We start from the raw sequence: 17,395 nt of genomic DNA, 5'->3' as shown, positions 1-17,395 counted from the left end.
ATCTTTGACCTTCTTCCATATAATCTAATCACAGTGGTTTTCTGATCCTTCTCTCCTTATTTGGTGAAGTTCTGGAAAGAAAAAGACCTCATTTCTCAGGCATTGCTGGGCTATACTCCTTTGCTGTAAGGGGCTGAGTTGACAGGTAGAATCAGGTTCTGCGTATTAGATGTTCACCTCTAGGCCCTTAAAATCAAAGGGTAGAGGAGGAGAAAGAAAAGAAAGGAAAGCCCAAGACTCTTAGGTCTGAATCAGATGAATGAAGGGTGGCAATTGGAAACTACAATAAAACATTCACAACATCTGCTTCATACCAGTGCAGCGTAGAGAGCTGTGAGGCACAAAATGGGAGCAGTCATAGGTGAGGCAATTTCTGAGTGTAACAGCACTAGGAATGAGACCTTAGGTAATCCTCCAATTGTCTGTACATGGAAACTTCTACGCACTTAGCAGCTTTATCTTCACTTTCAAACTGGGAGGTCCTGGGTGTCTCTCCTTCCTCTTGGGTTTGGCTCATAGGCGGGATGCCTGGGGTGCCTGACCCTAGGCAACCCCTCCTGAAGTCTTCCCTCTGTGTGGGGTTGTCAGATGACGTGTCTCTTCAGACTCCTTGACTTTGGGAGTTGCCCCAACAGGAATCCTGCAGGCTGGGAGGTTGGATTCAGTTCTAACTAGAAATGGGAGCAAGAGGACAGAGGAATGCCTTCACTTCACCTCCTGCCCATCTCCCTGTTGATGCAATTGTTGCTTGATTGGCAGAAGAGGTGTAGACAATATCTGTAGCCCCTCTCTCTTCACCTTTTCCGTCTCTGAGGGCTCAGGGACACATTAGATACAGCCAGGTCTTTTGGCTGCTTAGACAGAGTTCTCTAAGTTGAAAGCAACAAAACACTCAAATTTAGTTAACTTAAAAAAAAAAAAAAGCATTTATTGAAAGACTATGGGGTGGGGCATCTAGAATCAAAGGGAAGGTTGAAAAACAAGGCTTGCAGATCATCTTCAGAAGGTATTGACATCAGCAATTGCTCAACAGTCAGACCCAGGCATCAGTGCTAGTGAACAGATGCCTCTTACACTTGGTCTTTTGTGCCCTTTGTTTGTAATTCAAATGTCATGGAGGGAGAACCTCACTGACCCAGCTTGGGTCATGCATTTGGTCAGGGCAAGGTAGGGCATCTGGATTGATAGTCCTACCAGATTGTACCCAGGGAAAGGAAGTTCCTCAAAAGGTAATAGGAGGATGTGCTTTTACCCAAAGAAGATGAAGACAATGGTAGATTAGCCATAAGGCCAGCACATTTCTGCCAAACATCTACAAATCCATGTCTCACTGGAGTTTGACCTTGCTGGGTAGGTCTTGCGATGGGGCAAGCAGAGCAATCCAAAAGAGATGGCAGGAGAAACTGATGGTGCTCTCTTCTCTTGCCTCCTTCCCTTCACACTGTGCCACTGTCATTACCACTCCTACACCCGTCCCCCCATCATTATCAGAATGGGCAGATTGACTCCCAGAAGTTAAACTTTTGAGTTGAGGTGATTTCATTTCTTATGAATCTCCCAGATTCTAATCGTCACTTGTCTTCGTTAACTTACCTCGTGGGCCCCTTTGTTCCCCACTGAGGACCTCCCCCAACCCCTCCCCCAAATTCACAGCTGAGATAAATAATTCAGAGGTAAAATAAATGTCCAGCCCCCACCCCAGCTCTGTGTAATTGCCTCCCTGGTGTGTGTTGGCTTCGCCCTTATGGGAAATGTGAGAAGGGAAACGGGTCCTTTTAGCCTGTGAATGGTGCTTTATTATTTTGATGCATGAATGCGGAAGGAATAAGAGACAAAATAAAGTTAATAATACATTGCAGTGTAGATAATTCATCACTTAAATCAATAGGAACTGCAGGTCACTGAACTGGAACTGGTGTTACTGTGATCCAAACATGGAATTAATAATTGAAACTACACTGATCTGTCTTCCTGGAATGGGAAGACAGACAACCCCAGGGATAGATGCACACAGCACAGGAGGAACAAGGCAATAGAGATAGACAGATGATTCATTTAATTCCTGCAGCTGTCACATACAGTAAATATGAAAATCTGCTTTCTATCTGGAATCAGCTTCATTTGGGAGCGAGGCTAGTTGAATTATACTCTCAGCTCTGTGTTTATTTTTTTCATTTATTGCAGGAATTTTAAATGATGGTTAGCATGGAGTGCTATGTTCTCTGAGGTTGAAAAGGCTCTCTAGCAACAACTAGGCAGTGGTATGCATAGCATCTGTGGCCCCATTAGCTCCTACACACCCACCTGAAAATTGTGGGTACTCAGTTTCCCAGGAAGTTTGGCTCTGCAGCCACATTGAGAACGATTGAATCAGTGACCTGTAGTTTGCAAAAGAGTGTATCAGAAGAGTCAAGAAAGTGGACTCAGGGAGCTCCCCAGTGGAACAACCTTGGGCAAGTTACATAGCCTCTCTGAGCCTCAGTTTCCCTCCCTATAAAAGTAGGTAATGACAGCACCTACCTCATAAGAGTGCTTGAGGGCTGAGTGAGATCATGAATGAAAGCATTGAGAATCACAGCTGGCTCCTGGTATCCAGCAGTGCCTGCATTACTCTCAGAGCTCATGGAGCTACTGGGCCAGGGTAAGGCTGAAGTTGGTGGTTTATGGAGAGAGATTTAGTGTTGTTTAAAATCAACACTCCCTGCTTTGGCTTTTACAGGGGTAGAGTTGATTGTAGAAGTTAATCTCTGTCCTGCTCCCTTCCTCTTGCAGGAGATGGGGTGAGAGTGAGATCAGGGCACCCACCCATAGCTCTGGATGCATGGCAAAAGTAGTAACTCCATTTGGAGGTAGGGATTGGGCACAGTTAAATTGTTCTGCGTAATGAAATGGAAGGAGGTGGAGTGAGGAACAGGTTTCTAGAGGACTTCTGGGGAGGGAAGCAAAGGGGAAAATCCAGGGAAGAATGTAAGAAACAGAATCCTACAGAAAAAAGTAGCTGAATTTTTTTAGAACAAAGATGCTTAAAATTTATTTTTAAATCTCCTTCCTTCTATACAACCTTCACATGAGCCTGCATCCTGTGGGTGTGTGTCTGTGTGTCAGTGTGGGTGTCTGTGTAGTTATATAGATACGTGCCCATGTGTGGCTGTGTCTATGCAGATGTCTCTGTGTAGGTGTGTCTATGTGGATGTCTGTGTGTGGGGGTGTCTGTGTGTGGGGGTGTGATGTTCACAAATGAAGGAAAAGGGGTTGGATTTCCTGGCTGGACTGACATGGTCCAGAACAGGACAGCATACGTGAGACTGGCCCTGATGATGTATGAACTGATCTATTTCAACAGAAGTAGGATTTCAGAAGCAGAGTTCACTAGGAAAAGCCCCAGTCCTTGCCCTACCGCATGCTCTGGAGAGCCCAGTGGCTGCAGGGCTTCCTGGGCAGGTGAGGTGAGTCTTGCATCCACTTTACTTGCTCCTCCACCTACACCTATGTAGGCTGTGGAGGGACTGGCTGGGGACATCATCTGCCAGGTATAGGAAGGCACTATGTCCAGGAAGTCCCTTTCTACATTCAGCTGCATTTTTGCTCAGTAGGGGGGTCTGTGTGCCCCTTGTGGTGACTTTTCTACTTGCCTGGAGCACCAGTCTGAGGATGCTGTGGTTATGTGTGGTCGAACTTGGGAGCGAGAATGGTGATAGACCAGCCCCCGAGCTTAGGGAGGAAGTCCAGCAAATGAACAGGGTTTGTAGAAGGTGCAGTCCTTTCCCCGTTCTCTGGGGTGTGCTAATATGTGGAAGGCCAGGGTCACCTCTTTTGGGGATTTCCTGAACCCCCTGCAGCAGTTGGGATCAGATGCATGGGAGTTAGACAGTCAGGGTATTTTGGAGGAGAGGTTGGCATGGCTGAGAGCCTTTTCGGCAGAGGACCTGGGGCAGAGTTGGTGGGTGACAGCCCCTCCCTAAAGAGAGAAGTGACCACATTCTGAACTGGTGTCTTTAAAGGGCCACCCCTCCTCTTCTCTCAGGATGATTCCAGAGCCCAAAAGCCTCTTCTAAGAGGAAAAGTTCTAAGGAACTTAGAACTTTTGGAAGGAATACAATAGTCTATTAAATGCAGGCCTTTGGATCTAAATCCAGAGTGATACGAAAATCTGTGTAGTCAAATGTACCCTTGAAAACCCCTTCAGTCACCCTTAAATCTCTAGAAACTGGTCTCTTCAAAATTCAGAAGACAAACAGGAACTTACTTTTTAAAAGTCTGTTTTCTTTTGGGATGTGGCCTTTCCTGGAGTGGTAGAGGCCAAGATCTAGTTTGAACTGGAAAGATAATGGGGTCAACAAAGAATGTTTCTCTTCTTGCTGAGCAATACAGTTGAGTTTCATGAGTCAGATGCCCTCAGTGATGTGACTTCAGTAGAGTGTGAAGCAGGAGAAGGCAGTGAACCAAGAGGCAAGAGAACTTACTGGGTGGTCCAACAACTCTACAAAGTAGTTGTGTGACCTTGAACAAGACGCTGCACCTCTCTGGATATAATTTTTCAAACTTCAGAACAAACTCTGAAAATATTTAGATGGGTACGTAGATAGGTAGGTGGAGAGAGAGAGAGATGCCAGCTTTTTAAGAAATGTGTAATTTAGTGTTCCAAACAACACGAGAATGAGATGCTTTTATAATTATGGTTTTCTAGTCACCCGTATTTTTCATGAGAGCTCCATTAGCGAGGAATCCAACTTTTCCCCCTTGACATTGTTGAATTGCATTATAAATGTCCAGAATTTATATACAAAGTGTTAAGCATATCCCATTTCAGGATTGAAATTAGCTAATATTTCAGATGTCTTCCTTGTCAATTAAGAACAATTCTTCCTAACAGTGAGGTAGGCATGGCATGAGTCCTGATTAGTGGTTGCTCAGGGCTGGGTAGGAGGAAGAGGGTATAGGAGTTCATGGCTAAGGGATATGGGGCTTCTTTTTGAAGTAATGAAAACTGTCTAATATTGACGACAGTGATGGTTGCACACATCTGTGTATATACTAAAACCACTGAATTCTATCCTTTAAATGGATGAATTACAAGCTGTGTAAATTTTATCTCAATAAGGCAGTTTAAAATTTTTCAGTGAAGGCCGGGTGTGGTGGCTCATGCCTGTAATCCTAGCACTTTGGAGGCTGAGGCAGGTGAATCACCTGAGGTCGGAGTTCAAGACCAGCCTGGCCAACATGGCAAAACCCCGTCTCAACTAAAAATACAAAAATGAGCTGGGTGTGGCAGTGAGCACCTGTAATCCCAGCTACTCAGGAGGCTGAGGTAGGAGAATCACTTAAACCCGGGGAGCGGAGGTTGCAGTGAGCCGAGATAGCACCACTGCACTCCAGCCTGGGCAACAAGAGTGAAACTCTGTCTCCAAAAAAATAATAATAATAATTAAATAAAAATTTTCAATGAAAACGAGGGAAAAAAAGTTATTTCTAGATGGTTTTGCTTCTGTGCACGGGTCAGAAGCCAGCAGTTAGAAAACTGTAGTTATATTCATGGCCGTCATGGAAACAAGGAATGGGGGACCTGTCTTTGTCCCATTATTGCCTTTGGGCTCTTCAAGGACAAGCTGGAGCTTAACATCCTGAAGTTGGAAAGAATTTCAGAGGTCATCTAAGGAAAGCCTGCGCCAGCTACTCTCAGCATTTTGCTTAGCCAAACACTTCATCTCTGCTTTTACCAGGAACTTACACCTAGAGAGGAGAAGAATCCATGTGGGGGATATCTGTGGCACGGCCTGGGGGGACAGAAGGACTTGGGAAAGAATGCATTTGACCTGCGAACAGAAGGAGAGAGGAGAGTGACAACAGCTGCCTTGAAGTGTGGATGAAATGTTGCATGCTTCTCACACCCAATGTGAGGCAATAAGCAAACTCTGAGTTAAAACAGGCAAAGACAGGTATGAGTCTAGAGAAGACAGCAAGAGGAAGGAAGGAAAGGAATCTGACAGGCATGGAACCTTCATTAGGATTTCATTCCACACTGAATGCTTCCCAGTGGCCATCTCATGTCATCCCTGCCTCATCCCTACCTCAAAGGTAATATACCATTTTCACAGATAAGAAAACCAAGGCTCAGAGATGTGATGTAACTTTTCAGAGTCACTCAGCTGACAAGTGGGGAAACTGAGATTCAAGCATAAGGTCTAGGGAGTCCTCACCAAGATGGCCGTAAAGCAATCCTAGGAAAAGGGTCCGCCATAATCCATCCAGTTGCTCCAGCCAAAAACCTAAGACTCTTTCTTTTCTCATTTCTCTTTTCCCTGACACACACACACACACACATACACACATGTTGCCCTGCAGCCAGCCCATCAACAAGCCAGGTTGAATCCAACTCCTTACCTGATCCCTCAAGGTCATGCTTCTACCTGGCTTCACCTACCCTGCCCAACCTCATCCTGCACCATTCTCTACCTGGTGTTTCCTCTTTCCCCAGTCTACTGGGAGGACAACTGTGCTCGCTCTGCCTCTGCCTGGATGCCTCTCCAGGTCTTCTCACTGGAGCCCTCCCCTGCAGGTCTCAGCTCAAGAGTCATCACCTCCCCAGAGGGACCTTCCTCGCAGCCCTGTCTAATATGGCCTCCTCCAAATACTTCCCATCACCATGACTACGTAACAATTTTTTTTACAGAAATTATTTTTTGCAGTTTATCTACATGTAGTCTTATGTGTTCCCTATCTCCCTAACTATAACCTAAGTCCATTGAACTCTCTCGCTCCCCGAGGTAGCCTCAGAACCTAGAAGGTAGCCCTGGAACCTAGAAGGTGGTAGCTCCAGAGCCTTGCTCACGGAATATGCTCAAGGGAGGGAGGGTGAGAGAGAAGGTGGAAAGGTTTTCCCTCAGAGGAAAGAGAATCAAAGCAGACATTTCTATGGAGCAGAGGGCTCTGAGATGCTCTGGTTTTCGGCTTACTTGCTGTAGACATCTGCACATCTTTCTTATGCATTTGTTTCTACAGATATTTATTGAATGTTTTTTATTAAAAACTAAATCCACTTCTCAATGATCGAAGACAGATATCCTGGGACTCAGGAAATATGTATGCTAAGGTTTACATTTGACCATGAGGTGCAGTTATGAAGTCTGTTTCGGGATTGGGAGTGGGAAGGAGCAGATCGTCTAGGAATAGAAAAAAATCTGATGTATTTCAGTTTATACTAGGTACAACCATGTAGAAAGACAGCGAAATGAAGGAAATGATTCCTGCAATGGGATACAGTGGAACCTCTGGTCCCTGCATGGTGCAGTGGAACCTCCCACCACCTGTCCCTGTGGTCCTCAGACTAGATCCACCCAACGTCTCACATGTATAATGCAGGCATAAAGAATGAGAACCACGTGTCCACAGTCTGGACAACTGGTCTGTCACAGTGATCTCAGGTGATTCACGCATGGTGACACTGAAGATGATGATAATAGGGCAACGGTCACTAGATGGTGCACACTTGAAATATGCTAATAGTGTACTTTCCTTGCATACATCTCATTTAGTCTTATTTGTACAATTTCTCCACACACATACACTCCACAAGATGGGAAACTTGCCTTCTTTACTTGAATCGCCAGCATCTAGAGTAACATCTGGCCTGTGGATGATCTTTAGGAATGAATTGTTGGACAGATGGATAAAGAAGATGGGTCCACCAGCATGCAAGCTCTTCACGGAGGGGACTTGTCTGGTTTACCACCACAAAGCTGATGCCTGCAAAATGCCTGGCATAAAATAAGTCCTCCATAAATATTTGCTGAATAAATGACTCTCCATTTCACAGATAAGGAAACTGAGGCCCAAAGATATTACATACCCTGCCCAAGGTAACATAGCCAGGAAGTGATGAAATGGTGATGATCCAGGCTCTTTATAGTAAGAAAAAGAGGATCTTTCTGGTTTCAGGGTGGAAGCAGGAAACTACATAGCATAGGGCAGGGGGCAGGAGTGAGTTTGAGATACCCCACAAAAAATGCCGTAACTTGCTATGACAGCTGTAAGCAATACAATCTGTGGCCATAAAGCAGCCCAGTGCTGGACTCCTGCACAAATCTGCCTCAGGACTGTCATACACTGTTTTAGTTCAGAGGAGCTGTTTGTTGTTTTGTCTTTGTGTTTGTTTGTTTGTTTTGTTTGTTTTTTTGAGACAGAGTTTCACTTTTGTCGCCCAGGCTGGAGTGCAGTGGCGCGATCTCAGCTCACTGCAACCTCCGCCTGCGGGGTTCAAGCAATTCTCCTGCCTCAGCCTCCCACGTAGCTGGGACTACAGGCATGCGCCACCACGCCTGGCTATTTTTGTATTTTTAGTAGAGATGGGGTTTCACCATGTTGGCCAGGCTGGTCTTGAACTCCTGACCTAAGGCGATCCAACTGCCTCAGCCTCCCAAAGTGCTAGGATTACAGGTGTGAGCCACCGCACCTGGCCTTGTCTTTGCTGTTTTTTGTTTGTTTGTTTTTTTAGACAGAGTCTCGTTCTGTTGCCCAGGCTGGAGCGCAGTGGCACGACCTCGGCTCACTGCAAACTCCACCTCCTGGGTTCACACTATTCTCCTGCCTCAGCCTCCCGAGTAGCTGGGACTACAGGCGCCCGCCACCACACCCAGCTAATTTTTTGTATTTTCAGCAGAGAAGGGGTTTCACCATGTTAGCCAGGATGGTCTCGATCTCCTGACCTCACGATCCACCGCCTCGGCCTCCCAAAGTGCTGGCGTTACAGGCAGGAGCCACTGCGCCCAGCCTTGTCTTTGCTTCTTAAAGGATGACGAGGAAGAAATTAGCTAAGCTTGCTGTTAATGAATCTTCCATCCCCATGAGAATGTTAGTTTTGAGAGCCCCAAAGTGAACCTGAGCCAAGTGTTCCCTTCCCCCTCTCCAGGAGCTGGGGCTGTTATAGGGGAAGAAAGCAAGTTCATGGAAACTGCACCTGTCACCAACAAATTCAAGGTGTCTCGTTCCCGTTTATCAAGCTGTCAGCTCCTAACCTGTCAGAAAACCATCTAGATGTGTTTGGGTTTATCAGCCAGATTGAGCGGAGCAGCCCCATCCGGTTGCTTTTCTTGTTGATAGCTTTATGGCTGTTTTCAGGATGACCTGCGAGGGAGGGATTCTCTTCCTGCTGCTCTTTCCCTCAAAAGGAGAAAAACAAAAACAAACAAAGCCCTGCAATTTGGGGTAATGTAGATGTCAACAACAGAACCGCCTATGGCCAAGGATTGCACAGGTTAGCTCTATTTTCGTCCAGTTAAATGCTGACTCCCGGGCAGTAGGCAGCTCAAAGTACAACATGTCAACTGAGGAGAAAATTAAAGCCAAAAACCTCTGCATAATTTATTCATCACAACCTAAAATTGACTCCCCGCTTGTCTGCATTCAGGTTGAGGCTCATTTAACTGCCTCCACTGTGTCTGTTTAAAGAGAAAATAGAGGAATCGGCTCAGTGGGGTAAGATAAACCAAACACAAAAATGCCCAACAGTTCTTTCATTTTACTCCTCATATGACTTTGTTTCTCTCTGCTGGTTAAGAAGAGAATGACTCTACATCAAAATGATTAATTATTATTACTTCAAGTTTGGTGTATCTTGCGGGGGAAAAATAATCTGGAATTTTTTCTGAGCAAAACTCCTCCAGACCAAGTTGGAGGAAACTGCACCTGTCACCAACAAATAGGCTTTGCCCTATTCGTAGACTCCACCTGGGTTTCCTTCTGTTTCTGAAATCATCAGTACACAGTAGACACTGTTAACATTTTATAGATGAAGATCAGAGAGGTAGAGTAACTTGCTCAAGGTCACACAGCTAGAAAGAGTCAGAGCTAAGACAGACCTAAGTCTGTCTAAGTCAAAGCCTTTAAGTTTTCCTGAGTTTCATGTAGATCATGCTTAGTAGGGCAAAGACCTACACAGGTGTGTAGCCAAGACAGTGTGTAGCCAAGACAGTGTGAAGTTAGGAGATGAATTTGGTAAACAAGAGAGGATACTCTTAGCTTTAGAAGACCAGTTTTGGTTGACAGGTGAGGTGGGAGGCAGATTGCTACCAGATGAGCATGTTAAGTTTTGTGTCATATCTCCCCAGTGAGATTTTAAGCTCCTTGAAGACAGGTGCTTTCAAAAGGCATACACAGGTTCGTAGGAGGATTCCCTTTGTAATGAACCCAACAGGGCCAGATACAAAGACACCTTCCGAAGTTGGCAGTGAGGCTGTTGACAATGATGGCAGCAAAGAGTGGTGTCTGCCAAGGTGACGACAGGGATGGGATTCCTCTCTCTGCTGCTGTCTAAGTGTGAAGTCTGGAGCTCCTATGCCTGCCATATTTGGGAAGAGAATGAGCTTGAATTCCAGGGTAACAGGGAGAGGCAATGAGAAGATTTACACGTTGTGTTGGGAGACCCAAGAAGAGTAATGATTAAGCACAAGGGCATGTGGGGAGAGGGGGCGCTAAGCTTGCTGATAAGGATGGTGCTGAGCAGTTTCCTTAGCCTCGCTGACCCGGGAAAGCAGAGCGGGAGAGAGGAATGGAGAGAAGGAATGGCATATTTAATGGGAGGGGAGAGATAAGTCATTCTTAATCTTTATGTTCAGGGAGGAGGATGGTGAGGAATCTTAAAAACCCACTCTCCTTTCCAAGGCCTGGGGAGAGCCATGAGGAAGGAATTTGAACGCCTGACAGAACAGGTGAGCAAAGCTTGGGAAGAGAATCTGGTGCAGGCATGGAAGTGCTAGCAGGAGGTATGAGAGTGCCTGAAATCTCTACTGGAGAGTGCAGACATCATCTTTTCTGCCAGCCTTGCATGGTGGGAAGTAGAGTGGGAACCCAAGGCTTTATTCTTCCTGCAGATGAAGGCTGACCACACCAGATATTGTGATTGTAGAGAGACAGGTGCAATGAAAGGAATGAAAAATCCCTCAAAGATTTGAGATGGCAGTGCCAGAGGAATGCAAGGCAGCTTAGAAAAATTATGACACAAGTGTTATATATTTACTGTAGAGAAGTTACATGAGACAGAGAAGTCAAAAAAGAAAAATAATTTAAACTCATGATTGCTCGCCTAGAAATAATCACTAGCAATATTTTGGTGCAATTTTACCCCAGTGTGTGTCTTATACACACATGCACACACACATTTATAGCATTGGATTATACTATATGTACTCTTTGGAAACCTACCTTCTCACTTTAAAAATATATACGGAGCATTTTTCCAAGTTCATGAATAACATCCTTTTTAATGGCTATTGTTCTTCCGTTGTAGTAGGTGGGCCATAACAACTAGCTCCTACAGTTGGGAAATTTAGGTGGTTTTCAATTTTTTCCATCATCCAAAGTGCTCCAGGGAACATCCTTGTACATATATTTTTGGGGGGCTTTGTCATATTATTTCCTTAAGAGTAAAGCTCTTAAATAAAAAGTTATGTGCACGTTAAGAGCTTTTGAGATATATTGCCAAATTCTCCAACTGAAAGACATTACCAGTTTATATTCCTTTCAGAAATGCATGAGAGCACCTGTCTCTTTCTGTCCTCACGTTCGTGGGGGATCATCATTTAACAAAATGGTAGATGCTGTTAAAGTTTGAGAGGCTGGAAGGAACACCATGACCTAACTCTGACTTGCATCTCTCTTGGAACTCTCCAGACAGAAAAGGAGTAGGCATGGGGGATATTTAGAGTGCCCAGAGATAGGTTTTGCAGAATCAAGCAACATTTTGGAGGATGCATTTAAGATATGCGTGAGGGCAGTGACTAGGAGATTCTCTCACTACCAGGTGTAATATGTAGACTCAAGAGGAAGCTTTTGTCCCCAGAGCTGACATTGTAAAGACAAGGAGGGCAGTTCCATGGTAGCACACCAAGAGGCAGCACCGGGATGGATCCCTTTAGTTCTCTTTCAGTCTCAAACCGCCTGATGCCCTGACCCAGGCTGCCCCTTCGATTCCAAGCAAAGTCCCAAAGCTTTGCCTTTCTCTTATAAAAAATCATGCTGGCTTCTAAAATTAAAAAAAAAAAAAATCCAGCGAACCTCTCAGACTCTTCTAGGCAAATGATTGAACTTCATCTGGGTCTCATTTGAGAAGAGCAGGCATATAAAAATCTACATACATGGCACAGATAAGGTCGAGAGCTCACCTGGGGAGACTTACAAGTGTTTCACATTCAAAGCACATGTCTCTAATGCTAATCAGATAACCGTAGAGTTTATTTCTTACATCTGGCACAAAACTCTTGCTTTTATGTTTCCTATTTTTTCCCAGAAGGTAATAAAATTCACAATCGTATCTCATAATCAATATAGCATCTCTTCAGGCACTTCTGCACATTATGACTGCCTAAGCTTTGGCCTGCCTCAGATAAGAGAACCACATGCTGTTGCTTATTTTTCCTTGTTGAGATACTTGGCTCTGAGGTCTTGCTATCTTGTGGCTTAGAAAGCAGATCTTGTTTTTCCCACTAAACAGGGTAAGATGAAGTACAGAGAGAGAGAGAGAGAGAGAGTGTGCTGGCGTGAGTTCACAATTGGAGAGAGGTTGACACATCACAGTACATTCTAACTGGAATTGTTGAGCTATTTACCTAGAAACCAGAAGCACCAACTCAGAATGAAGTGGAAAGTTTGCCCTCAGAGAGAGTAAACTTTTAGGCGTAATTTGCTGATAAGCGATAGAGAAGAATTCTGTCTGTACTTAGGGTAGGTGCATAATAGCAGTTTGCTACACTGATATGTCAAAGTGCTGTTGGCGTGAAGTTCGTTTTGGAAGAGCAAAAGATACACCAGAAGAGACCCATGTGTGAATAGGCAGAACTCATATTTTCCTAAACTAACTTAATATTGGTCGAAATGCAATGAAAACCACAAAGATGTATTTTGGGGCTATATGGGCAAAGTAATTTAGTATTTTATAACTTTCTCAAGTTCATATTTGAGAGTAACAAGAGCAAAGGTCCCATCAAAGCCTGAACGTTTGCTCCTTAACTATTATGATTTCAAAATCCACCTTTCTGTTTTAGATCCACTTAAAGTGAGTATCTTTCCTTGTTGAAGTGAGCAAAGTCGCCTAAACAGCATGTTTATCTCTCAAATGCTAGGAGAATAGGCTTATATCTTATGTTCTAACCATTTTTTCTTCCAATAGATATTTATAATCTTAGGAGTTTTCTCTTTCATAGTACAGTACCCTAAATGAAGGAGATCATTTCTCCCCTTTGAGAGTGACCCAGGTGAGCTCAATTGTTCTGAGATGAACAAAGTCCCACATACAGCATAGACTGTGCTAAGACAAGCAAGTGCCCAGGGTGCACCATTTAAGGAGGCCCTCTCTCTTTCAGGGATGTGAGTGCTTCCTTAAAGGTGTGCCCTGGGTGCGTCTCACACACCTCTCCCTAGTCTTGGTTCTGGTCCTGGTTACGATCTACAGACTGTTTTTGGACACATCAACCATACCTACTATCTTTTAGAGCCTTCTTCACTGGAAATGTATTAAGGGCCCTAGTAGGCATCAGGAAATGTATTTTGCAATGTGTGCAGATGATACAGAGTGCGCATGCCTTATGGCAAAGGGGTCCCTTTGCTTATCTCCAAAGGGTTCAGCTACTAACAACTGAGACTGACTGCAATTTCTTTGATGCTCATCCTGGCTTATGTTATATCTTTGCCTCAGTTATAACATTTGGGCCAAAGATTCAAAACAAATACTATTAGGTGACCCGAAGGCTCAAAGGTTGACTGTGTTTAACTGGATTACTTTACATTTTCTCAGTTTGTGCTTTATTTATACACAGTAAGTTTCACTCAATCCACCTGGCTTCTTACCTTTTGTCCAGCTTGAAAAATGAAATGAGTTTGGGCTTTGGCACTATGTGTTTCATAGGCTCCTAATCTCTCTTCATATGTTTTGTTGGCCAATAATAGGTAAAACTATGCCCCAGGCTTTCTGGAAGTGCATGTAAATATCTGCCTCTCTCTTATCTCCCATGGTAGTAATTCATCCAGGAAACTTACTTCCAACAGGTTAGGTATTAAACTCTCCCTCACATAAATCCACCTTGGATGTCTCTGATCAAATTATAATTTTCAAAGTATTCCATCACTATGTCCAGTTAAATCGTTCCTAATATTTTCCCATGACTGGGTGACTTTTTAAAAAATCTTGATTGTGCTACAGAAGTGTTTTCCCAAATGCTTTATTAAGACTTGCACAAATGCTCACCATTTATCAGCAGGAAGTGTTTGCCTGCTTGGAGGAAAATCAAACTAGTAAATCATTTTATTTTATTTGCTTTTATGTAGCCCCCTGCATTTCTGTCCATTTGGGCTACCTTCTTTGAGCTTGCTATTATAACTAGGGACAACTCCTTGTGGCCTCATAAATCAGAATTGTTGATATTTATTGCTCAGTAGGTCTTTCAAAATCCAGTTGGAGGGGTTCCCTCCTCCCTTAAAACTCTGCCTTTTATTTTGCTGAAGGCACTGTGTTAGGAAACTGAAATATATTTTCCTGGTTTTAACTTAAACTAAATGTAAGGCAAGCCTTAAATAAAGCCAACAAAAGAGAGCCTGAGGTTTGAAGATGAAGGTCAGCCTCTTGGTCATTGACTCGACAGTTCCAACCTGGCATTTGCAAGGGTTTTTCTCGCAGCAACTGCCTATCAGACACCTATGATGGTCCAGACTCTGAGTCAGGTACCTAACACACTGCTAGATAAGCAAGGCTTAGTCTCTGCCCTCATAGAGTTGAGAGTCTAATCCAGGGATCACTGAACTTTTTCTGTAACACAGCAGATAGTAAATATTTTAGGCTTAGAATAGTCCTTGTCACAACCACTCACCTTTGCCTTGTATGGTGAAAGCAGCCATAGACACTCTGTAAAGAAATGAGCGTGAGGCTAGGCACAGTGCCTCATGCCTGTAATCCCCGCACTTTGGGAGGCCAAGGCAGGTGGAATGCTTGAAGTCAGGAGTTCAAGACCAGCCTGGCCAACATGGAGAAACCTTGTCTCTAGTAAAAATACAAAAATCAGCTGGGTGTAGTGGTGCGTGCCTATAATCCCAGCTACTCAGGAGGCTGAGGCAGGAGAATCGCTTGAACCCAGGAGATGGAGGTTGCAGTAGGCCAGGATTGCGCCATTGCACTCCACCCTGGCCAAACAGAGTGAGTGAGACTCCATTTCGAAAAGAAAAGAAATGAGCATGAGTGACTGCATTCCAGTAAAACTTTATTTACAAAAACAGGGAGTGGGATCAGATTGGCCACATGGGCCATAGTTCGCCAACCCCTCGCCAAATGAAAGAAAGAAGCAAAAAGCAAAAGTAAGTAAGAAACTAAATGTAATAATGACCGTGTATGATCATTGCCATAAAAGAAACAAATGGGGTGCTGAGATGGACAGTTTCGGGGAGACTTGCTTTGGATGGAGTGATGGGGAAGGAATGGCTGCTGTGGAGAGATGTGATTTCAGCTGAGCCCTGAAGGAGGGGAGCAATCAGCAGTGTGAAGAGTGGGAAGGAGAGGGTGTCAGGCAGTGAGAACCACAGGTTCAAAGGCCCCAAGGAGGGAAAGTGCTTAGTGAGTCTGAGAAGCTAAAAGGCAGCCACTGCGCCCACCTTTCATCCCTCCCAGCTTTCTTCATCCATGAAGTGGGATGTGTGGGAGTGTTGGTCTACCCCAGAGTCTGGTCATAAAAGTGCCAGCTCAGGCTGCCCTGGGGGGCCTCAATGGGACTCCAGGGTATGGATAATGACCTTTCCTTTGGCCAACCAGGGGAGATGGGGGTTGGGCTCACTTTTTTTTTTTTCTTTTCTTTTCTTTCTTCTGCTTCTTAAGCAAAGACCTGTCATCAGCACACGGAATATAGAAAGCTTTCTCGGAATGTGTCAGGCTAAGCAAAAACACATGGTCTGGTTATATTCTCCTAAAATAGAGCAAGAGAAAGGCGGGAAACAGAACAGTCTCCCATAAATCATCATTTGTCCGAGGAAAAAGTCTCTGACAGATATGTGGGGTACCACTGTGTGCGTGTGTGTGTGTGTGTGTGTGTGTCGCGGGGTGGGGGGTGTGGTTTGATTTCCAAGGCAGAATTTCACTGTCTAATCCTGTCTGGAGGGCAGAATGCTTGTGCTGTCCACATCTGGAAGCTGCATCTCCAATGTGACCAGCCACTTGGGAGATGCCCTGAGCCTGTGGGACATTGAAGCCCACTCCCACCCCCGCCCATGGGTACAGAAGCTGCCCAGAGATGTTGGTGGAGGCAGGATTCCAGCAGGTAGATTGCCAGGGAATCTAGACGGAATCCATAGTCCTGCCCAGCAAAAATGCTGCAATTCTGTACCATGGAGGAGCCAACAGAATCACCAGGCTCTGTGACTCAGTCACAACACCCTGACCTGCCCCTGTCCATTCTCCATATAACACCCAGAGTGGTCTTTTCAAAGCACAGCTTTGACCAACTCTGTCTTTCACACATACACACACACATGTGTGTGCATGCATACCTTAAATAGTATAGTATTGCTCTTAAGATAAACATTAAAGTTCCTACCATGGCACAGAAAATATATGTAGTTAGGCCCCGTGGCTCTTTCTTTTCCAGACTCATCTTACCCTTTTCTGCAACCACACAGAGCTTTTCACCAATTCTACTAACCCATCCTGCTTTCTGCGCCACAGAGCCTTTGCACATACTATTCTGTCTGCACAGAAGGTTCTGTTCCCTGGTACCTCTTCACCTTGTTCTCAGATCAAGCATCTGGCTTCCTCATTAGATCAGTTTTCTCTAAACTCCTATAACACTCTGCATTTTGTCTTCAACGCACTTATTGCTATTATAGTTTTATATTATTTGCTTGTATTAATGTTGATTAATCTTTGATTAATATGGGCTCTCACCTCCCACTCTCACCCTGCTCATCAGTCTTGGTGCAAGAAACAGCACAGAGTGTCTACAGCTTTTAGTTTTGTTAATTTTATTTTCATTTTGTTATGTTTGTTCATCAGTGCACTCAGACGATGTCTGGTACATGGCTGAAATGAAATACATGTCTTTTGAATGAATGAGTGAATGTGCTGGCTATTTCCTCCTGCAGTGGGCACCTGTGTAGTCTTTAGTAATTATGTCCTGTTACCTAGGGGTTTCCTCTCTACCAGGACTTTGATCCAGTCAAAGATGCAGTGGTCTCCGACTGGATATTTTAGCAGTGAAGGGGGAAAGGGGAGGTAAGGAATGGCAATGCTTTCTGGGAATGAAGATTTTCTGAGCTGGAGGGGATGTTAGAGATTATCCATGGACTCCTCATTACACAGGTGAGGAGATGGAGCTTTTTAAAGGTCAATGGCTGGTTAGATTACTAGCCATCTTTACAGTCCAAATTGTCA

General features: G+C 44.5%; 1 protein-coding gene and 1 long non-coding RNA gene across 3 annotated transcripts in view; both read left to right on the top strand.

The window, feature by feature from the left end:
* Positions 1 to 17,395, top strand: part of SLIT3 (slit guidance ligand 3) — a 634,924-nt gene that overhangs the window by 320,352 nt on the left and 297,177 nt on the right. The gene's annotated exons all lie outside the window — the stretch shown is intronic.
* Positions 2,578 to 7,934, top strand: LOC129059614 (uncharacterized). The gene is made up of 3 exons (XR_008525624.2): positions 2,578 to 2,641; positions 5,721 to 6,075; positions 7,203 to 7,934. It is a non-coding gene; the product is annotated as an uncharacterized LOC129059614 (long non-coding RNA).

This window comes from Pongo abelii, chromosome 4 (assembly GCF_028885655.2).
Source record: "Pongo abelii isolate AG06213 chromosome 4, NHGRI_mPonAbe1-v2.0_pri, whole genome shotgun sequence".
Classification (NCBI taxonomy): Eukaryota; Metazoa; Chordata; class Mammalia; order Primates; family Hominidae; genus Pongo; species Pongo abelii.
The sequence above is the reverse complement of the archived record's forward strand: the minus strand, read 5'-3'. Positions and strand labels throughout refer to the sequence as shown.